The sequence below is a fragment of the Capsicum annuum genome, chromosome 4 (assembly GCF_002878395.1).
Source record: "Capsicum annuum cultivar UCD-10X-F1 chromosome 4, UCD10Xv1.1, whole genome shotgun sequence".
In the NCBI taxonomy this organism is placed as follows: domain Eukaryota; kingdom Viridiplantae; phylum Streptophyta; class Magnoliopsida; order Solanales; family Solanaceae; genus Capsicum; species Capsicum annuum.
The window spans coordinates 91,186,293-91,211,814 of NC_061114.1; positions in this window are offsets into that span (position 1 = coordinate 91,186,293).

Here is a 25,522-nt window from a genome sequence, read left to right on the forward strand (position 1 = left end):
CCACTAGAAACATTCGTCCTCGAATGACGGGTAAGGGTAAGGATAAGGATAAGAATACGGTAATACATTAACACATATCAAACTTTCCCCCAACCAAAATAGGGGACAAGAATGCAAAGAAAGATGAGAAGATTACCATATACCCTAAGCACGATTTACACCTCAACGCCTCAATTCCGACCTCTAACTAAGTTAGGAAACAAAGATGTAAGAGTAACCTTTCCTCACATTTAACAAAGTTTTAAAATAAAGAAGTATTGAACAACACACAGCCTACGCACAAATTTCTGGAACAAAGAACTAACATGGTTCCTTGGACTCCATGTCTACTTCCGCATCCCAAATGGCTTGCTCGGGCTTTTAGTTCCACCATGGAACTATTACTGAAGCCATACCTTTTGTTTGAATCTAGTGAACTTATCGATCCAAGATTCCATCTAGAGAACAAGGAATTCAAGATACCAATACCACCCAAAGGAACCAACCACACCTTACCCCAACACAAACACATAGGATACCAAATGAATGGAACTTATGCTAAAGAGCAAATCCAATCCAACTTAGAAATTACCAAGATACATCACTACGAGAGCTTGAGTCTAACTATACATCACCAATTCTATTTTCAATTCTATCTGAAACCCAAAGGAGCTAACTTAAGCTACCGAACTCTACTCCTTATATCTATCCTGAAACACTACTCCACCCCCATCACCATTATAACATGGAAACTATGAGTAAAAGGCATGGGCAAACACATATCCAACGATTTATAACCAAAATCCCCAACGCATGATTGAACACAAAAATCATGAATTAATGAAACCATGAAACATTCATAAAAACTATGCCTTACCAAATCCAACACAACTATGGGCATATCTACCAACCATAACAATTCAAGCCTACCGCTTACATACCTGCGACATGATCTATCCATCAAAAGTTCTAACACCATTTAATATTTCACAATGGATTTTCACCACTTATTCCTTTCCTAACCATTTCTTATGAAAATAATCTTACCTTACCTTCAAACAGTAACTCTAGTAGACACCCTAGACTCTCCCCCACTTAGGGACTTCTACATTTCCCTTTACAAAATGTCACCATTCTCTCCAAGCCACTACCATTATAACACCAGGAGAGTTATTAAAGAACCGAAGCACCAAAATTATCCATGCCTCCCAAGGCATGACCCCAGAACAAGACACGACACCAAAGGCACAAAGTACTTCATAAAAACCACCTAAACCATAAATGAAAAAACATCCCGACCAAACCATACCATGAAAGGTTTCCTTAGATTGGACACCGAGGAAACACAACCACACATACCATAAGTAACTTAACACAAGATCAAGACTCATATCCAGGGAACAAGGTGAATGGAAAATACAACCCTTAAACATAAGCGCTATAAGAATGCATGCTACACTAGTAGGGTACTCTCTTAACCGAGATAGAAGAGGATCACTAATATATGCAATGCGAACCTCCCTTGATGTCCACCGTTAAAGTTTTAGACTAACCATCAACCTTCACCCTATTACACCTACAAGCACAATACTCCACTCTAATGGGTGCCACCAAAGACATAAACTGAAGACTCTTGGTTTTATATACCCAAAGCCTCATTCAACCAAATGCTACCTAGAGCCCAACATAAACATGCAAAAAATAATTAAACCAAATTGACTCCAAGGTTCCCAATTAAACCGAAACCATTTAAATTCAAACCTTGGCCACTAAGGCCTTTAAAAATTATTTGAATTTAACCAGAACAAATTCTTGTTACCCTTTAGCCATTTATACAATGCAAAAATTTAAGAGTAGTCAAACCATATGACAAAATTATAACTTCAAAATACAATTTAAGGAGATATAATTTTAAAAATCAAAACCAAGTAATTTGGGGAATCCATAGTACCCCAAAATTCATTTACCATTCCCATGCATCCAATAATGTTCATAAACATTAGTAAAACATGAACAATGCATCATAATCTATGGAAAATCAATTAAATGAGTAATCATGTCAAAAGCCTTAGTTTTACCAAAATCCATATTCAAAACCATGAATTTAGAAATCAATTTCAAGCCCACAACAAAGTACAACTATAGGGACAAAGATATATGCAAGCTCCATGATCTAACCTATCGAATGACTAGATCCCCAGTCCCTCCATTCAACCTGAACTTTTCGCCCCAAGTCACAACCTTTCCACTATTGTATTCCTCAAGTCATCAACCTTATCCAAAGTACCAATTCACCTCTATAATTTTGCATTGCTATCTTGAGCTAACACACTTCCTTTACCAAGATTAAGCATCTAGATTCAAGCCTAGGATCTACCAACCACCATGTACAACTAGCAAAGTACCTTCATATTGAATGGAATATACCTATAAGGTCTACCCAATAAGGAGAATACTCACAATTCCTTAGTCACCACCGGCAACCTATCCATTTCCAAGGAAAATCATTCCCCCTTATACATGCAGGAACAAAACATTCCCCAGAGAATTATCAAGACAGACGGATCCTTTATATAAGAAATCCCTTAATTTCTTCTTAAGATCTTTTAACCCAACCAAAACTATTTTATAAAGAAATAATGGAATTGGACAAGTGTCCAAAACAAAACTAGTCCCAAACCAACCTCCCCATTAGAAAACACCATGAGAGTCATCAAGGAAGACTTTAAAAGATTAATTTATCACCCAAACCAAACCAAAGAAGGACCTTCTGAGTTAGGATCTTTAACCCAGGCCAAGTAATTAAGATGCCCCTTTTTAGAGAGTGATCCCTATGTTTTAAGATAGAATATAACCTTTTTCTTAATAGCTAGGGTATGAAACTATCCTCCCATTCCATGACTGGCTCACCTGGGAGTGTAACAAGTCCAACAACCTAATAATAAAAAGCATGAGTGCAACCAATCCATCCCCTAAATGACTTTGAAATCCCCCATATTCGAGTCAAACAATTTCACCAAGAACCCTTTGTTACCAACAAATACCACACACACCCATAGATATTTTTGGCAGTTGCAGAGTCACCTACTGAGGTAGATATAGAAAAATAATAAAGTTTTGAAATAACCTTTGGGACCAAAACCAAAATACACAACCACACATGGGGTCACACAAGAGAGTACCCCAAACTAAATAAACCACACAGACTATAAAGAAAAGAGTTTTCAACATACCAGTGTCGGCATCAATAGATGCCTTAGACTTTCGAGGGATAGTAAAGGCATTGAGATAATCTTGACCAATACCAAAATCCAAAGTAGCTCCCCTTAGTGCCTCCCCTTAGTTTAGAGAATTGAGACCTCTTTAACTTACTTTTTTCTAACCTTACCTCATTCCTTTCTGTACCAATAGGATTGGACTGGCGTGATAGAGTTTCCACTATTTGGATCCATATATTAATAAAATGTCAAAACTCAAAATTGGTAACCTTTTTTTGAGATAACCAAGAATGAGTTCCTTCTTTCATGATAGGGTCAATGGAGACCCACAGGACTTGTCAAGGAAAACCAGAAGCTACAATCCTTGTCCAGGTCTATGCCTCATGAGTTGGACTAGATCCATCCATGTTGTCATCGAGTAGGATAGGTAAGTTTCCAAGAACCTTTGGATCTTGGATAAGACACTATCTGAAGAGTGAACAAAGGAAAATTTAGAGAAGATTTCAAAACCTTAGACTATATAGCCCAAAAGTAGAATATCCAAGAAAGTGCAACATTCCTAGATGCCTCATAGCCTCTTGATAATAAGTGTGGTGCACAATATACCCATAAGCAAGACTCTACTCGACACGACTTTGTGAACACCCCATGACATGGAAACTTATGCTTTGATACCAACTTGATTTGAATCAAACCAAGGCCTTGTCTAATAGGTATCCCAAGTCTAACCGAAACTGGGGACCACCCCATATTACCCAACCCATCCATCAAATGCATACCTTGAGTTGATTGAAGTCTGAATACATGATAATATAGCGTGTTTATCCATGTGGTAAATCTGGGATAAGTCTATAACCGAGACCAACCTCATCAAGTTCAACCACCCAATAACCAACTAAACCAATATGGAAACCATAAAGCAAAACCAAGATAATGATCCAATGTATGTATATATATAACATATATGACATAAATAGTCCATACCATACCCAAGTTTATAGTTGTCCATACAAATCCACTAGACCAACCAAAGAGTAACTAGTTAGGATATGCCCCGGACCATAGCTGAAACCCATAGTCTATGAAAGACAAGAAATATGTAAAGTAAACCATGACATGAAATAGATGCCTTTCGAACTATGAAAGCTCACCACTTCAATCCAACATCGACTTTGCCCGAATCCGATCACTAAGAAAGAGTAGTAGAACGGTCAGTTCCTGTATAGCGTGGGTATACAGCTGCCAGTAGACGGGTTAATGGGTGAACACTAGCATGTACTTTGGATAAGGATAAACTAATGATAGTTATAAACCCAAGTAATACCATCCATAATGCATATAACCATACATATATATAAGTGCCGGGCAAGGGAATCGGGTTTAGCATGCCTTTAAAACCATTACCTAGGCTATGTAGCTTTACTGTCCTAACCACCCATGAGCTATATGGGTTCAGCTCCCCCTATTGAAAAGGTTCAGTGTGTGTAGCAGCACGACCAGGGAATATATTATGGGATGAATAGTACATTCCCTAATATAAAATATGACATACACATATGGTCATCAAGACTCTCGTATCATCAAATATGAATTTCCGGTTTTAGTCCCCCCTGGGACCGCCACCTTCCATGGCTTAGCTATACACCCCGCCATTAATGACTAATTAAAACCAAGTCCAAATAATCCAATTAACATTTATTAACCAACGCTATTTAATAACCAATGGTATTGTCATACCATCTATACTTTCAAGCATTTATCCATAGCCAAACTATTTAGGTTAAGGGAACTTTCAAGCGCCCTTCCATATATAAGATTAAACCACTTAGGAGATTTCTTGGTTCCCCACAAGTATAACCATTAGCATTTAATATTTCCAAACCATTGAAATCAATTCTATTATTGCATTCACTTAAGAGATTTCCATGTATCCCACAAGCTTTTCAAATAGACCAACCATGACTACCAAAACCTTTACCTTCTAAACCATTCCAAACCAATTTAGACCATGCCAAGAATTTAGAGCATTTATATCATTTAAACCATTTAAAACTATGTAAAACCATCCAAAACTATTTAAAGTTCCATTACCAAACCAAACCATGCAAGAGTTCCAATAAAAATTAAACAATAGAGTAAAAATGTTCTTTGAGGCATTTTATTAAACATGTTGAGGGAACACCCTTACCAAGGCCAAAACCAATGTCTAAATCACAATAATTAGGATTACTCAAGACCCATTAATTAAACCATAACCAACAACCAAGTACATATGCAAACCATTACCAAAAATATGTAAAAACATAGTTTAAACCAATACCAAACCATATGCGTAAAGACCCTCAATAATATTTTGAAATCCACCATTATAGATTCATAAACTAATGTTTAAAAAAATATACATGCCTTTATTTTAAAATAAAAATGAGGGGAGGAGTACATGCCTTATACATGAAGATTCACAGAAGAAAACTTGTCCTTTGAGCCCTTTGAAGAACATATGAAAAAACCTTAGCCTCCAATCTTCTAAGAGAGTATTTGATATTTTATGATCCTTTAATAAGTTTTATAGAAGGCCATATTGGGTTATACAAAGTGAGGACATAAGGTTTAGGAGTAGGAAATGTCCAAACTGCCCTTGATTTAAAAATTCAAAACAATCCATGTCTAGGGGTATAATTTACCTTACCATTCATATCCAAGGGTACGAGTGGCACCATAACTCATACCCAACCTTTCCAAGACCTTACCTACGGGTTTCTATACGACTTAACCTCCCTAACTCATACCTATAGGTATGAGTGGTAACCTCAATCATATCCCTCAATCGTATGGTGGACAAATTACATTAGAAAACTCAAACATGCACCATATGACTTTTCCTATACCACTCATAAGCTCCCATATGACTCTTACCCATATGAGTTATATCTTGGGTAGTAGCTAAGCCTTTCATACTACCTAGGGTACGAGTGAGTCTCCTAGCCACCCTATGACTCATATCCAAGGGGTACGAGTGATTCTCTTGAGTCGTATCAAGCCAAAGAGGTCCAAAACCTAAATTTTCAAGCGTCCTATTTCTGAGATATTTCATAAAGCCACTGGAATATGTTTTGTACTTACCAAAAAGAAAAGCACCGGTAGTATTAATACAAAACCTCTATGTGTTGCTAGGGTCATTGGCCAATTCAAAATAATAAATGTGAACACATAACCTACACTTTATAAACAAGTACAATGATATAACACTTAATATTCATACCTCGAGTTAGTATTATCATAAAAAATCAAACAATTTAGACAAGTATAAGACAATACTAAAAATCCATCATGTCAATACCATGACCATCAACAAGTAACTCAACCTTAACATAATTACCTTATTAAATGAACTTTAACAAATATTTACACAATTCAAGTATATCAATAATCCCAGACCACTCATAGATCCAATAACAATAATACCATCAACTAGTTCACTCAAGAAACCTAAAATATCAAAAACCAATTAAAATGGTCCACTCATGGAACCATCAAATTGACCAATACCATCTACACATATGCTATAGGTCTTATGGTTACTCACTAGCCATAACCTATAGGGTATAAGCTCATCCCCTATATCTAATAATCAAAACATCAAGTGTCTACACCCTTAAGCAAAATAATTTTATACTACTATTATTCTAACGCCCCCCACTCTTATAATCCTTGAGTTTCACCAATTCCACGATGATGACCTTTCTAGACTTATATCACAACAAATGCAATCACAAATGAGATAACACAATCATACTTGTACTGAATACAAAACTTTTTTTTACACAATCTTATTTAGGTGATTAAAAACTTATAATATTATATAATAAGTCAATATTTACAATATAAATTGTAACAAGTAAAAAAAAAGGTAGTTAATATGCACGCATAAACTATATTGACTCTCAATTATAATTCATCCATCACTTACCTTAATGCAAGCCTTACACCTGCTCTAACAAACTTGAGTTCTTCTTTTCTTGCAATTTCTGCTTGATTGTGGTCTAAAAATAGCAATATAGCTAAATACAAACAATGACCCAACAATTATGAGGATATAAACTAAGCCCTAGCCCCTAAGGCCTCATTCACGATAATTCATTTATTCTAGGTTTTTCTACCTTTATTCCACCTTAATTCTACCTAATTCATATTTATAAGGATGACTTCTAAATATACAACCATAAATTTGCCACCCTTAGCTAAAACCTAAGGATTTCACCTTGTTTCCACTAAATTACACCAAAAATCAGCATAAGTAAAGTCAAATCGTCCCCCATACTCAAAACCTAGTAATTCTAATAATTAATCTTTAAGAAAACTAGTTAAATAGGGAATTTACTTACCTTAACAAAAGATTTTTGTTGAAAATAGGTGGAATTCTCCTTAAATCGCCTCTACTAGATCTAGAACGAAATTTGAATAAAAACAACATTCCAAGTCTATTTTTTGTATTTAACATGTATCACATTGTAGTGACACGATTCCATCTATAAGGACATTGTTATAGTAGGATTCACCCACTATGGAGGGATTGACCAGAGCTGACTCCTGCTATGGCAGAATATTTTTGCTGTAGAGGGATAGTAGTAGTGGTCAGCTCCCACTATAGCAGTATAGTTGGAGGTAAAGAGTTCAAAAAACCCACGAAGTTTGCCTATTTTACAACACATTTCTAGATACTGACATCCCAAACTAACCCCTTTACATCAAATGCGATATCAGAGTTTTACTATCCTGAATTCACTTACAAAATTTTTTACGAACTCTTTAACTTCCTAACTATTCAAATATTGCCTCAAATCATATAATTACTAACCTATCCATTATCAAATTAATTTAGACCACACCATGCTTGGATTTCAACTAAGACTAGCATAGCCTGAAATTTGTAACACTTTTTTAGGAAGAATCTTAACCTAAATTTTGGGCATTCTAGACTATATCATAATGATGGAAAGAATTGTTACATAAAACCAAAATCAAAACTTAAATTCATGAAATTGAAAAGGTTTTGGACATAAGTATGAAAGAAAATCACTATTGAAGTATAGCATACCTTAAACAGAAGAATTCTTTGGTAAAATCTTGAATTAGGAGCTTAGGATAGAGAAAACCCTTTCTTACATTTTTGAACCTTTGGAAGAGAGAAAAAGATAAGAATTTTTTAATGTCAGGAAAAACTTTTAGTTTACATAACAATTTAAGGGTTATTTGAGGGTCAGTAGACCAAAGCGCCTTCACAAAAATAAAGAAAAATATGGGTTTTAGTGCATGTTGCTAATACTCTGCTATGGGCAATGTGGCATGTTGCCATAATTGACCATTTCTATTCTTAGGTCGTCTGCTTAACCACTGCTCAGTGACAAGGACCCCAACATGCACTTGTGATAGTGCCTTACTAAAACAATCATAACTTTTTTCCCAAGAACTCGAATTGATGAATAGTTGGCGACATTGGAAAGAAGACTCAAAAATTATTAATTTGCTTGTAATTATCCACATAAATCTTCAGATTCTAGGATTAATTATCTTTTGAGGTTGACCCTAGTAAAAACTTCTACAAAAAGTCAATTGATAGAAAGGTTCAACTTAAATTTGTGCTAGAGGTTCCTAATGACCTTATTTCATATCCAAATCTAGGGGTGGAAATGTGTAATGACTTAAAGTATAAAATTGTCACTAAACAAAAACCAAGAGTCATGATGGCACTTGCCATGGCAAGCCTTGAAAAGTAAGCCTATAATACAAACTGATATGAATTGAGAAAAACAATATGAAAACTCACGGCAAGACTCCCAGAGTAGAGTCGAACCACACACATATAGTAAAAGAGGAAATACATAGTCAATGATATCAAACTAAATCCTAAGACCTGGTGTCATAGTGTAAAACCTAGCTAGTACAACTCAAAAAAATTATACATAAGGTATCCAAAATAGGAATATCTCTGTCTCTGAATACAAATAAGGACATAGTCTAAATAAAGAAGGGTAGTAGTCAACTTCGGACGCATGAAATTAACTGCTACCTTGAAAAGTTCCAAATGTCCCCTGAATCAACCACCGTGAGGCATACTCAAACCTGGAGCTAAACCAAAAGAGAGCAGTAGGTGTGAGTATGGTCCAGTTGTACTCAATAGGTATCATAGACAGACTGGGAGAAGTAGAAAATAAAGCATACAAAATGCATGATGGGCACATCACCTCTACCCAATTTTTTTTTAAATTGATAGCCGACACTGTCTTTATTAAAAGGTCTATAATATTAAAATACACCATAAAAATACAAGATAGAAATGTAAGTATACAGATATCACACATACGAATACAAAAGAAGAAGTACACATAGACAGGTATCACATCTAGGAAAAATAATACATCACAGAAATATACAAAGTAATTACAAATGCAATGGAGATGATGATGATGCCAGAGGTTATTGCACAACCTCCTTATACAGCTATGAAGCTAAAGCTTCCTAACATAGGACCCATGGGGTTTTTGTCAACCCTTATACAACCAATATCCATAACTCATCTTGGTTATATACTTTAGTAGAGGGTTTTTAAAGATGTCACATTTTCTATTAGAAAAAATTTCACAACCTGATTTACGAGTTATAATGGTACCTCTATTATCTCGTTAGTAGGTATGCCAAACCGTAATTCAGAGCTAAAGATAATGGATTATCTCAGTGAAAAATATCCCAGAAAGGGCGATATAGATAGTACAATTCAAAAATAAGCAAGGAAATGGAAATAGTCTAAGAAGTCACCATAAATATAGGGTTATAATCAAGTAAAGCATAAAATGAAACACCATCATTTACCAACTCTCATGTTACAATTAGAATCCACCCATGTTATACCACACTCTAAATAATCTTCTATTTTTGAACTTAAATCAATACCCATATATCAACATCATACACCATTGGTGGACTTGAACTGGTATTATATAATCAATATCATAAGTAATAGCCGGGCTCGAACCGATAAATATATTATCAATATCGTAATCATTATCGGAAATCAAATTGGTACATATATTATCAATGCCATAATCATTATTCAAAATTGAATTGATAAATATATCCTTAATATCATATTCATTATCTAGACTCAAACTGATATCATGTAGTAACCATCATTATCATCAATATAGAAATCAAAATCACCACCTTCGAGTTTTACCATACTTAGCATCAACTCCTAATATCAAACCATCAGGGCTACTAGGTCTCTAGTTTCATAAGGCTTATATTAATAATTTTAGGATATATCACGAGCGTATAAAGGTCAAACAACTATCTCAAGTCTTGGCCTAAGGTAGGTTAAAGGGCCGACTTCTAATCCCCAAAATCTATTTGAAGGAAATCCTACCTCGAGCTAGAATAAGGAATCTAAATCACTTTTAGATGTTAAAAAATCCTCAATTATACCTAAGATATAAGTTCTATTAAGGATCCAAAAAACTAAAACAAATACACCTAAGTTAAGGTTTTCAATCAACCTAAAGTTTCGACTAATCCAAGTATTGAAAATTTCATTAACACCTATGGCCCATACGAAATCTAATATAATATCATAAATATACTATGACATAACTCAATTTAAGGAGAGAGTAAACCTATCCTACTTGGACACCGAAGAAAGCTCAAAAAACTACTAAATCACTGACTTTCCCTTACAAAAAGCTTCAGTAAGGTGCCACACTATCAAATTACAATTTACTCATAAAAAAGAGAATAATAATACCCATATTTCACTATTCTGCTTTGCATCCGGAATTACTCAAAAATCCCATGTAGGTCCTATTTATGAAAATTGCATTTCTAAAGTCAACCCAACATTCCCCTATGCTATAGACGTAATTATCTTACAAATGGATGAAATTCGAGCTAAATTGGTGCTAATAATCAAGTCATCAAGTTTTAGGGATTTTAAAAAAGAAAAGGGGAAATCAACCATAAACATGAAGAAATCTTAATATAGTTGAAGGACAATTGCGTAATAATCATTATCCAAGCTTCCCAAATCACACACAAGCTCTAATCTTAAGCGTTCTTAATATCTAGGGTGAAATTCTCTTGGAAATAGATAAAGAATGGGCAAAAAGGGGCTAAAAGGGTGATGGTTATACCCTTACTAATGTTTGCGAGTTGCTATCGCAACCCAATCCTCGTGGACAGGGCATATGGTGGCTACCAGGTGAGTCACTATCATGACACATGGTATCATAATCACGGAACTTCTTGGGTGCTACCAGATCGCTATTTGTGGTCCATGCCCATGATCGCGGGTGCATAAGAATAGTTAAGATTTGGAATTTTCTAAGTTTCCCCAACCCCTTGGGATTCATCCAGAATCCTGTATACATAAATGGACTATGCTACCCTATCAAATTCAACATTTAAAACTCAATGGCACAGTTGAAATTTTCATCCAAGGTTGTTTCGACAAAAGTAGGTGCCACACCTAAGTTCCATTTTCTCAACTTTCTGACCAATAGGTCAAAATGAGCCTGAGTGCCTTGAGACCCAAACAAAGAGTTCAAATAGCCTTAAATCTATATCTTAGAGCTATTGGAATAGTTAGAATTGGCTTACGTGGTCATTTGGCTAAAGTTTTTGCCCAGTAGCCAATTTGAACTAGTGAAAACTTTAAAAGAGGAGATTGTCTCTAAAAACCAAACAAACTATCTGGTAACCAAAGTATCAATTCCCAGCAAGTCATAAATGACATGGGGTAGCTATAGGAAAGCTTTCATGATGGAAATAAGAAAAAATATGAAAAATAACCTGAAGGGTCATTACAATAGCCACTACTAAAAGGACTTTGTCCTCGAAAGTCAAGGATTAGGATGTACCTAAAACCTCGAACTGGCTAGGATATTGAGCCCACATCTCACTCTTAATCTCCCAAGCAACCTCCTCTACTGGTCTATGACTCCACTAAACCTTAACTACAAAAATCTCCCTAGTGCGCATCCGCTTAACATCACTAGCTAAAATGAGCTTAGGCTTCTCCACAACGGTCAACCATTCATCCAACTAGAGTGTGTTCTATCTAAGAACATGAAGTGAATGAGGAATATATTGTCGTAACATAGAAACATTAAAAATCGGATGGACAACAACAAAATTTGGAGGTAAGGCTAACTCATAAGCCATCTCACCCATGATGTAAAGAATCTTAAAACATTCAATATATCTGGGGCTAAGCTTGCCCTTCCTCCTGAACCTCATCACACCCTTCATGGGTGACAAATAGAGGAATAACCAATCACCAACTCCACATATCAAGAAACAGATCCTACGGTCTGCGTAGGACTTTTGCCTACTCTAGGCTACTATCAACCTATCCTGAATCACCCTAATACTATCCAACGACTCTTGAAGCAAGTCAGTACCATGAGGACTAGCCTTTAAAGTCTCAAAATATCTAAACATAGAATGACTTCACCTATCATATAAAGCCTCAAAATGAACCATTTTAATACTCGAATGATAACTTTTATTATATATGAACTCTGCCAAGGCTAAGTATTGTTCCTGTTTTCCTCAAAAATCCATAACACAGGATCAAAACATATCCTCAAGAACTTGGACAGTTTGATCTAACTGTCCATCTGATTGTGGATGGAAGGATATACCAAGATCCACCTAAGTACCAAAATCTTCCCAAAAATCTCTCTAAAATCTAGAAGTGATCACTGAACCCTGACCTAAAATGATAGATATAGGCACACCATGAAAATAGACGATCTCATGTACATAGATATGGGCTAACTCTCAACACTGAAGGATATTTGAATAGGAATGTTATGTGCTGACTTGGTCAACCGATCCATAATGGCCCAAATACCACCGAAAACATGAGAAGTGTGAGGCAGCATAAAAACAAAATCCTTGGTGATACGCTCCCATTTCTACTAAACAATAGGCAACCTCTTAATCAAACCACTTGATCATTGATGCTTTACCTTCACCTACTGACAATATAGGTAATGAGCTATAATGTTTGCCATATCACTCTTTATCACACTGATGTATCGTGCAAACATAATACTTTTTGTTCTTAAAATAAAGAATTTATACTTGTACTTAGTATGTTTAGTAAATATGAGGTGGTTTTCAGCTTGTTTTAGGTGAAACAGGTAAATAAAAGTCTTGGAATGAAATTGGAAGAAAAAACCTAAAAAAGATAAAGTTACAGATGATACAAGTCACCTCATGAGTTATCAACATATCATACAACTCATAGGTTAACTTGTAAGCATAATAGAAACCAAAGACAAGTAGAAAAGCTAAGTGCAAAAAAGATACGAGTGGAGCATACGAGTCATAAGATGAGGATACGGGTCGTGTAAGGAAACCGTAAAGAGAACAAAACCTATGAATCCTATTCAATGTTTAAGTCATAGAAGAAGATGATTCAGAAGTCTAAGTACGACTTATATTAACAAACCATAAGTAGACTAGTGTCAAGAGCTTAGAAAGATAAATGCCCAGGCGGTAATGAGGGAAGGCCATAAGTCGTATGGTCAAGGTACAACTCATGAGTAAGAGTCATAAAGAAAATATAAAGTTGAAACACTGGAAGATTAGACACTAGAGAACATACGAAAGGCATTATATGACTTGTATGACGACCTTATGAGTAGACAAGCGAGTCATACCCTGTGCCGATATTACTTTTACTACTTCATTTTAATTAAGATTTCTGAGTGTTTTAAGATAATATAAATACCCTAGGGATTATATTTTATTGGGTGACAATATTAGATGTTCTTTAACATTATTCTACATAATTTTACAATACTTAACATTATTCATGAGATTTTTAGATTATTATTCAATTGAAAACTTTGGATATTCTTCTTCTTATTCTTGTGTAATTAATTGCATGAATTCTTTATTGAATAACGTGGATTGTTGCATGAACATGAGCGGCTAATTTCTCTGACTTGGTTGTGGGAACCCTGGTAGATTAGCTACTTAAGAGAAGTGGGAGATTCATTGATTTTAACAGTTATGCATGTATCTTAATCTTTTTCATATTAATTGACCTTAGAGCAACTGAAGAAGCTTGAGGATTACCTATATTCGATAACGTCCTCATAAAGGAATTTGAGATTAGGAAAATAGGATTAAGATAGTAATTTAAGATTTACGTCCATCTTTTTATCCTATTATCTCATCTAATCAACTTGAGACTCAAAAGGTTATAGTTGAACTGAAGTAATAGATGAGGAGCAATAAGGCAATTCCCTGAGACTCACAAGGTAAATGGTGATATTTATCAACACATTTAAAAGATGATTAACAATACATTTCTTATTGACATTACATATTGAGCAGCAGAATTGGTGGGTTAAACATAAGAAATTTATAGAGTTAAGAAGCTAGGAGAAACACAATCCTAGTATTCATCTTCTATTATTTACAAACTTAAGGCATTCAAGTTTGGTTACTACTTACAATTGATTTCAAATCCCCCCATTTATTTTTCTGCACTGCTCGTGGATTTTAGCAAGTTAAGCCTGTGGGATTGACCCCAACCTAGTTGGGTTACTATATTTTGAATCCACTGCAACATACTTCTTTGGAGGTTAGTTTTGGATGACACAAAATTTTAGCACCATTGCCAGGGAAGACGATTTGAGTGGTTAATTGAATTGGTAAAGTTCACAGGTTTTATTTTTTGTTCTTTATTTGGCATACGCCGGTGTATGTCAAACACTAAGAGAATAGGAAATCCCTTACCCCCTTTTTATCCAGATCTAGAAATAATCCTTTAAACACCTCAAAGGATGTCGAAACAAGTTCGTGATGGTGTTCCTCTTCCTTCTCCCATTAATCCTAATCTAGAACTTTTTTATGCTCCAGCTGATCCACAGAATATTACAGATTTATTGATACTACAATTTCTAGATGTTGCTGAGTAAGAGAGAAGAGTAGCTGAAGAGGCTTGATTAGCTGACTAGGTTGGTTACAAGAAGGAATAGCTAGACCATAATAAGTAGCCGAGCATAATGACAGAGTTCAGAGAGGCAGAGCTCCATTAACTCCTGCATATCAGCACTTATACCCATATGATGACGAAAATGATATAGGTTATGTTGAACCTACTGAGACACGAGCCATCATTCCTCTTTCTTTACCCCTTAACGTGAAGTTTGATAATAATAGTGCAATGATCCAACTGTTGAATTTGAAGGGTGTATTATTGGGATCAGAAATAGATAATGTGAACATACATCTTGCTAATTTTACTAGGATCTGCACATCAAATACTATTTTAGGGGTGGATCAATAAGCTTTTATATTGAGGTTATTCCTATTTTCACTAACAGGTGAAGCATCACTATAGTTAGGAAAATATCTGAGAGGTTTAATCACAACTTGGTATGAGTTGGTAGGTAGTTTTAGAATAATTTTTCACTTCTATAAGGATGCTACAGTCAAAAGATAAAATCTACGATTTCAGACAGTTACCTGCATATTCCATGTGTGAAGCATGGTTTATATTCAAGGAAAATATTAGGATAAGACCTAATCACAGAATCACATGGTCCAATTTGTTAGAAATCTTTTATAGATCACTGAATGTCAGTTCTAGAGAAATGACAAATACAATTTTGGGAGGTACATTTATGCGTCTTTGGTGGAATGCTATGCAAGATAGGCTAGATTATATTTTGGTAAATAATCAAGGATGGCATACTATAGATGCTGAGTGTGGTGCAGGTACATATTTTATTGGAGAAACTAATGATTATGGAACTGGTCAGAATTTGGTAGCGCAAAAGGTTGCCCAACTTTGAACAGATATTAGGATACTTACAAAAAATTTCATAACTATAAGTGCTGAGAAAGTGAATGCAGTCGTAACACAGGGATCTACTTCTAGGATTGTCGAAATTGAATCTGAAAAGGAAGCAAAGTATATTTATCATTGGTTGGCATATTTGTAAGCCTAAGGGAAAGGAAATCAAGGTCGGAACAATTGCAATGATAGATACTGAGATAGAAGTAAGAGAGAGATGCTGATTGGCGGTGGAAAGATGATTATAAGGAGAAGAGTGATAGGTATGTTCCACTAGGTAGTCATGATTTCAAACCCAAAATCGAGGCACTTTTGTCAAAATTAGTCAAAGGAAAAGAAAGTTTTCTTAAGAAGATTAAGGAAGATCTGTAAGGTCTAAATTAAATAGTCGAGTCACATACTACCACAATTAAATAGTTGGAGCAGCAATTTGGTCAGATGTCAGCCACAGTAAATTAAAGGTAGCCTAACACTCTTCTTAGTAACATAGAGGTAAATCTAAAGAATGACAATCACTGCCATGCCATTACTACTTGGAGTGGTAAAACCATCATGTATCCACATGTACCTACTATTTATGGACAAAAGAAAGATGATGATTCTGTTGATGTGGAGAGTAGTAACAAGAAAAATAAAGGAAATAACATATTCAAGGAGTATGTTTTAAAGTCCATCCTGATACCATGCCCTCCTTTACCCCAAAGGCTAAAAAAGAAACAAGAAGAGGGTAAGTATAAATTTTTTTATCTATGTTGAAGGATCTATCAGTTAATATCCCAATTGTAGAGGCATTAGAGCAAATACCAGGATATGAAAAATTTCATAAAGGATCTAAGCACAAAGAAGAGGTTAGTTATTTAAGAGATAGTTGACAATATTCATCACTGTAGCTGTGTGGCCACTAGATAATTGGTAGAGAACAAGGAGGCTCCTGGTGCTTTCACCATTCATTGCACCATTAGATCTTTCAACTTTACTGAGGCATTAGGTTATGTGGGTGCTAATATAAACCTTGTGTTATTAGAATTATTTAAGAAGTTAAGGTTGGGAGCTCCACACTAACCACCATGAGACTAGTAATGGCAGATTGAATGCTAAAAATGTTAGATGGTATTTTATATGATGTATTTGTAACGCCCCAATTTTCTGAACCGGATCACTACATAGTGCCCGTGATCCTGAGGGTTCACAAGCTAACCCATGACTGATATCTATACCTGTATACTGTAATATATGACATAATAATCTAGAAAACATAAACAATAGGCCATAAGGTTCAACTACATAGGATATCTGACAAATCATAACATCCATATGGGGTAACAAATATCCAAAATAACTAAAATCTAATCAAATCTGAGCTAAATCTAAAAGCCTCTAAATATTGTCTGAAAAAGGAGTTGAAGGAACATGTCTACAACTAACTCCGTCTAGCAAAACTGAACTAAATTAATAAATGAAATAAATAATAACGTTCTCGAATGGATGAGGACTCACTGTAACTCTGCAACTAGAATGCTACTGCTACTGCTGATCCGGAGCTCGTATCTGTAAACCTATGGTGTAATGTGAAAGAAAGCACCATAGCACAAATGCGTCAGTACAACTGGGAGTACTAAGTATATGAGTGGGGTAGGCTAAAAGCAAAAGGGTTTACATGCATGAATGATGCTAACTGACTGACTGATATGAATATAAGAGTGCAAACACGAATACGTAGTAACTGAGATCGTGATTATGTAATATATAGATCTAGACACTAATACATGATATAATGATATCTAGCATGACAAATCCTACAATTCTGATTACATAGATAACTGTGTCTGATAGTCCTGAATCTAATAAAACTATTTGTGTTTCGTTCTGTAACTAAATTGACTATATCTGACAGTCCTGATATATTGAATTTTGAAGAACTATCTAAGTTCTTTTAATGAGACTGGGACTAAAACTATGGAAGGTAGTTGTTTGATCGACATGCCCAAATTATGCATATAGCTAAATTGGGGTCCAATCTCTGCCTCGACTAGAATGGTGTCAATACCGCACCACTGGTAAGGACAACTGTGAGTGACCCTTAGCTGGCAGGTACTCAAAATGAGAATGGTTGGAACCCTAAAATGATGGATTAATCTGCCTCATCAACCCTAATCAGATTGGTTAAGATGTCTCAACGTACGCTGGCTACGTAGTTCTTGAACACAAGGATGACTACTAAGAATCACACCCTAAACTGGCAGGTGAGTTCCCATCCTTGGATTCACTCAGTGCTAACTTCTACTCCCATCTGAAGAGACTTAACGTGATTTAAATGAAGGTATATGGACTGAGTAACTGACTTCCGTTGATTGATGGATTAGTGCTACTATTTGAGAATTAACTGAGATCATGAGATTTCTGAGGTTTCCTGAGTCACATGCCCGACTGAGTTCTATAGATCATGGCTTGACTGACATTATCTTGATACCATGACATGGCTCTAGTTACACAGCTATATCTTTCGTGTACAAGTACCCCCAGGACTCAATGGAAGAAAACTGACACACACGACTGACTTGATTGTAAGAGTAGAGTCCACAATTTACCATGTCATGAGTAAGGGATTTCACACTAAGCATAGTTCTTAACATCTTATACATGGAAGGGAAATTTATACACCATGTATATACTTTAATCACTTCAATATCATGGTCAATCCATATCACAACAACAACGCATATCACTCACATAGAATTCATGGGAAATCGTAAAGCATAGAGCATGGACTTGTCGTTTAAGCATTATTAAATCGTGGGACATGAATTCTATCATCCTAGGCATATTATCAAACACTTTGCATGCATTCTTTTAGCTTAAGCGTGTTCATGAATTTCACCATATTAAGCCACATAAGGGTCATGGGTTTCAACTAACAAACACATATACTTCATGAAAACACCTTTAGGTATCATCCTGGAACTTAAACAACAATCATCAATATGTACATGCTCATATCACAACAAGACAATCACAAAATAATATTTAAAACATGGTTCTTGAGCTCTATAAATGAAATGCATCCATAGATGAACACTACACATACCTGACTCAAGGTTCTTGATGTTTTTGAACTTGAAGGATTTGAAATCCTTTGATTTTTGAAGAAGATTGGATCTTGTTCTTGGAGATAAAATTTACACAGAAACCCTAGTTTTTATTTGTGAAATAATAATGAGCAAAATTACTGAATTCGGACTCATCTGGGTATATATAGGTGAGTGGTAAGTGACCAAAATACCCTTGTTAAAACGGCCTGGAAGTAAACTGAACATGGCGTGTGACGACGCAACTGACGGTCCATCAGGAACTTGATGGTCCATCATTTCGACCGTCATACGTGGACCAAAAATGAGGTTCACTAGATAAGAGTTGACGGCCTGGATGACGTTGCATCAAAAATCTGATGGTCCATCAACTCATCCGTCAATCCTTATCTAGAACGTGGCCCTACTGCCTTGGATGTGATGGTCAAAGTGGTGGTTCATCACTTGTTTGGCGGTCCATCAACTTGGACGTCGCTCCTGGGCATTTCAGTCAATTTTGAGTAAAACATCCATAACTTCCTTGTCTGGTGTCGGATTTGGACAAAATTGGTATCGTTAGAAAGCTAACTCAATTTACCAAGTGATAGAAAGTAGAAATCTCAAAAATACCATGGGTACAAAAATATATTTGTATTCCAAATAAAGTACTAGCATCCTTGAGATGATTTCTAGGTAGGAATAAGCACGGGTATTACAATATCTCCCCTTGAGAACAGTCATCCTCGAATGAGACTGACTAAGAGGGAAAATAATAAATGAATATGAAATGAACATGAGTGACTGAGACATGAATTCATGACTGACATGCTAAATATACTAAACTCATGCACATCTGATGCATGGCTTACTGGTACATGAATGCGTAACTGAGTGTTTTGATAAACTGAGTTAATCAAGATGAGAATGCATAGCTGATGCATGATTTTATAACTGAACTGATACATGAATGTATGACAGAGTATGAAATAGTAGTAGATACCATGTTTATAATGGGAACGTGAATATGAAACTGAATAAGCTTAAGGCAAACTATTACCTTGAGCTTGATCTGAATTGGCAAAAAAGAGGTAAGGATTCTTGGTATGCATATCTGCTTTTGCTTCCCAAGTAACTCCCTCGACGGACTGATTTCGCCAAAGAACCTTATCTAGAGGGACCTCTTTGTTCCTTAATCGACGAGTCTGGTAGTCTAAGATTTCAAATGAAATCTTTTCATAAGAGAGACTGTTCTAAACATCAATGCTCTGAATAGGGACTACAATTGCTAGGTCACCTACGCACTTCTTGACCAAGGATACATGGAAGACCGGATGAACTGAGGCTAAATCTGAAGGCAATTCGAGCTCATAAGCTACCTTGCCTAAACGACTGAGAATCCTGAAGGGACCTACATAGCGAGGACTGAGTTTCCCTTTCTTACTGAACCTTTTTACTCCCTTTATGGGAAAGATTTTGAGATAGACATAGTCATCGATCTCGAACTCGAGATCCTTTCTATGAACATCAGTATAAGACTTCATTCATCTCTGATTAGCCTGAAGTTTCTCTTTGATCAACTGAACTTTCCCTAAGGCATCAAAAACCAAGTCAGGACCTATGACTAAGGCCTCACTAACTTCAAACCAACCAATTAGAGATCTACACCTCCTACCATAGAGATCTTTGAATAAAGCCATTTTAATACTGGAATGATAGCTATTGTTGTATGCAAACTCAATCAAAGGGAAGTGGTTATCCCAACTTCCCATGAAATCAACTGCATACGCCTTTAGCATATCATTAAGAGTATGAATGGTCCTTTCTGCTTGACCATTTGTCTGAGGATAAAAGGTTGTACTAAGATGGACTTAGGTACCAAGATCGTTTTGGAACACTTTCCAAAAGTAAGAGGTGAACTGGGTACCTTTGTTGAAATAATAGATAATGGAACACCGTGTAATCTGACCAACTCCTTGATATAAAATTTGGTGTAATCTTCGGCTGAATAAAAGGTATGAACTGGAAGGAAATGAGCTGACTTGGTCATCCTGTCTACAATAACCCAAACTAAATCATACTAATGATGAGTTCAAGGAAAACTTATCACGAAGTCCATGTTCACTTCTTCTCACTTCCAAGTAGGAATGGTGAACTCCTACATGGGTCCACTAAGCTTTTGATACTCTATCTTAACTTGCTGACATGTAGAGCACTTATCCATAAACTCTGTTACATCTCTCTTCATTACACTTCACCAATAGATTTCCCACAGGTGCGGTACATCTTAGCGGCCCCTGGATGAATAGAGTATCGCACACTATGCACTTCTGCAAAAATCTGCTGCTTTAAGTCATCTACATCTGGAACACACAGAAGACCCTGGCAACAAAGAACCCTATCTCCCCCTTGGAAGAAAACCTCTACTCTTTGATTTTGATCTGACTCTTTTAGCTTGACAAGGCTAGGATCCCTGTCTTACTTTTCTTTCACCTCAGAAACTAGAGATGACTCTGAACTACTCTAAACATAAACACTACCCTCCAAAGAATCAACTAAGTGAACACCTAGTCTGGCGAGCTGATGGATTTCCTGAGCTATCTTCTTTCTGTTGTCCTCGGTGCGAGAAACACTACCCATAGAGAGTCTACTGAGAGCGTCAACGTCAATGTTAGCCTTGCCCGGATGGTAAAGGACACTCATGTCATAATCTTTCAAAAGCTCTAACCATCTTCTCTGAAGAAGATTGAGATCTTTCTGAGAAAAGACATATTGAAGACTCTTATGATCTGTGAAGATATCTACATTAACTCTATATAGATAATGCCTCCAAATCTTTCAGGTAAATACTATGGCTGCTAACTCAAGATCATGAGTAGGATAATTCTTCTTATAGGGCTCTAACTGGCTGGAGGCGTAGGCTATGACCTTACCATGCTGCATGAGGACACAACCTAAACCCACTCTAGATGCATCACAATATACCATAAACCCATCTGAACCATCTGGAAGAGCTAGAACTGAAACTGAGGTAAGTCGAGTCTTCAACTCTTAAAAACTCTACTGACAAGGATCTGACCACTGAAACTTGACCTTCTTCTGAGTGAATCTGGACATGGGGGATGCAATAAAGAAAATCCCTCAACAAACCGTCTGTGATAGCCAGCAAATCCTGTGAAACTCCTGATATCTGATGGCTAGATAGGGCGAGGCCAGGTTTTTACCACTTCAGTCTTTTGAGGATCTACTCTAATGCCATCACTGGAAATAATATGGCCAAGGAATGCTACTGATCTTAGACAAAACTCGCACTTACTGAATTTGGTGAATAGCTGGTGATCTCTGAGAGTCTGAAAAACAATCCTGAGATAGTCTGAATGATCACGCTCTATACGGGAATAGACTAGGATATCATCTATAAAGACTATGACGAACATGTGCAAGTACTGCTTGAACACACGGTTCATCAAGTCCATGAAAGCGGCTGGGGCATTGGTAAGACCAGAGGACATAACTAGAAACTTGAAGTGACCATACCGAGTACGAAAAGCTGTCTTTGGGATGTTACATTATCTAACTCTAAGCTGATGGTAGCTTGATCTGAGGTCTATTTTGGAGAAATAACTGGCACCTTGAAGTTGGTCAAACAAGTCATCTATTCTGGGAAGAGTATACTTGTTCTTGACCATAACTTTGTTGAGCTGACAGTAATCAATACACATCTTGAGAGAACCATCTTTCAAGCACACGAATAAGAATGGTGCACCCCATGGGGATACAATGGGCCTGATGAATCCCTTATCTAAGAGATCCTTCAACTGATCTTTCAGTTCCTTGAGTTCTACTGGTGCCATTCTGTATGGCAGAATAGAAATAGGCTAAGTATCTGGAATAAGGTCAATACTGAAGTCTATTTCCCATTTGGAAGGAATACTTAGAAGATCTTCCAAAAATACATTCGAATACTCATTTACAACTGGGACTGATTCAAGACAAAGAGATTCAGAACTGGAATCTTTAATATGCACGGGATGATACACACACCCCTTAGAAATTATTTTCCTTACCCGAAGGTAGGAACAAGCTGACCCCTGAAAGATGAAGTATTACCCTTTAACTCTAGGACGAGCTCATTTGGGAACTAAAACTAAACTACCTTGGTTCTGCAGTCGACTATGGAATAGTAGGAATAAAGCCAATTCATGTCAAGAATGACATCAAAATTAGTCATCTCTAACTCAACTAAATCTGCTGATGTGGCTTTCTAAAATATCATAACCGGGTAGTTCCTGTATACCCATCGAGCTATGACGATTTTACCCACTGTGGTAGAGACTGAAAAGGGCTTTGCTAAAATTTTAGGACTGATTCCAAAATCGCCTGCTATATAAGGAGTAACAAAAGACAATGATGCACCTGGATCTACCAATGAGTAAATATGAACATAGAAAATCTATAACGTACCAGTAATGACATCAGGAGAATTTTCCTGATCCTGTCGGGTCTAAAGAGCATAGAGTCTATTTGGGCATTGCCCACTAGTAGTACTGGAAGCAGTACTCTGCTGATTTGGGTGACCGAACTAGGCTGTGGAGCGATTTTATTGACCCTGTAGACCTAACTACGGACACTCTCTAATCCTATGGTATGGCTTCCAATAACTAAAACAAACATTGCTACCAGCTCTACAAGTACCCTTGTGGTTCTTACCACAAGTTTGACATAGAGGATTAGTATGGGCGCTGCTGACACTACCCTAAGACTTAGAGCCTGGAGCTTGATCTTTGTTGCCGTCTCTAAATTTCGGTACTGGAGCACTGGCAGAGGAAGGAGCTGGAATTGTTGACTTAGGATAAAACTGCAAATGGTTTTATCCTTCTAATTTTGGTTGAGCAATACTCAAACCTCCTGACCTTGCTCTCTTGTTTTGTCTCTCCCTAGTCCTAATCTTTTGCTCCTCTATTTGTGGAGCATGAGTCATGAGCTTGGCTAAAGTCATATCACTGTTTAGCATTGCAGACCTACACTCATTTACCACGCTATCATTCACCCCTGACACGAACTTGCTCATCTTAGCCCTGTTGTCTGCAACCACATGAGGGGCATATCTAGCTAAGTGAGTAAATCTGAGAGAATACTCTTTAACCATCATATTTACCTGCCTGAGGTTGATGAACTCTAGAACTTTTGCGTCCCTCAGCTCTTGGGGAAAGAACCTGTCTAAGAAAGTCATGATAAATTCCTCCCACTCTATAGGACCTGCATCCTCTAACCTCTTAAACTTTCACTATTTGTACCAAGTGTGAGAAACATCCTATAATTAGTATGCGACTAACTCGGCACTTTGACAAGAAGTAACTCCCATGATGTATATGACCTTCTGGACTTGGTCAATGAATTCTTGAGGGTCTTCATTAGACTTAGACCCAAAGAAAGATGGAGGGTTCATTCGGGTGAAGTATCGAATCCTAGCTATGGCTGAGTTGGCCACTGGATTGGCCAAAATAACTAGTGGCCATTCATTTTGGGCAGCCATAGACTAAGCAAGTGTGGTGAATGCGGCCCTAAACTCTGCATGAGAAACATGTTTGTCCAAAGGATCTTTGGGCTGAGGAGCTGGCTGATTTCTTCTCTTTGGAGGCATATTCTAAAATAATATAAGAACGGATTAGACTAAGAGTTTAACTTGAGATTATGATCACTAGCATGATATGAATACCGAAAGAAGGGAAACTATTCCTAAAACATCTTATAGCATCTTGCACATAAATGTGGCGCGTAACACACCCATGCACAAGACTCTACTAGATGCGGCTTTCAGACTTCCTAGGACTCTATTGAACCTTAGGATCTAATACTAAGTTTGTAACACCTCAGTTTTCTGAACCGGATCGCTACATGGTGCCCATGATCCCGAGGGACCACAAGCTAACCCTTGACTAATATTTTCACCTATATACTACAATATATGATGTAATAATGTGGAAAACATGAACAATATGCCATAAGGTTCAACTGTATAAAATATCTAACAAATCATAACATCCATATGGAGTAACGAATACCTAAAACAACTAAAATCTTAATTAAATCTGAGCTAAATTTGAAAGCCTTTAAATATTATCTGAATAAGGATTTGAAGGAACATGTCTCCAACTAACTCGGTCTAGCAAAATTGAACTAAATTAATAAATAAAATAAATAATATCATCCTCAAATAGATGAGGACTCACTGCAACTCTGCAACTGGAATGCTACTGCTACTGCTGATCTGGAGCTCGTATCAGTGAACTTATGGTGTAACGTGAAAGAAAGCACCATAATGCAAATGCATCAGCACAACTGGGAGTACTGAGTATACGAGTGAGGTAGGCTAAATTCAAAAGGGTTTA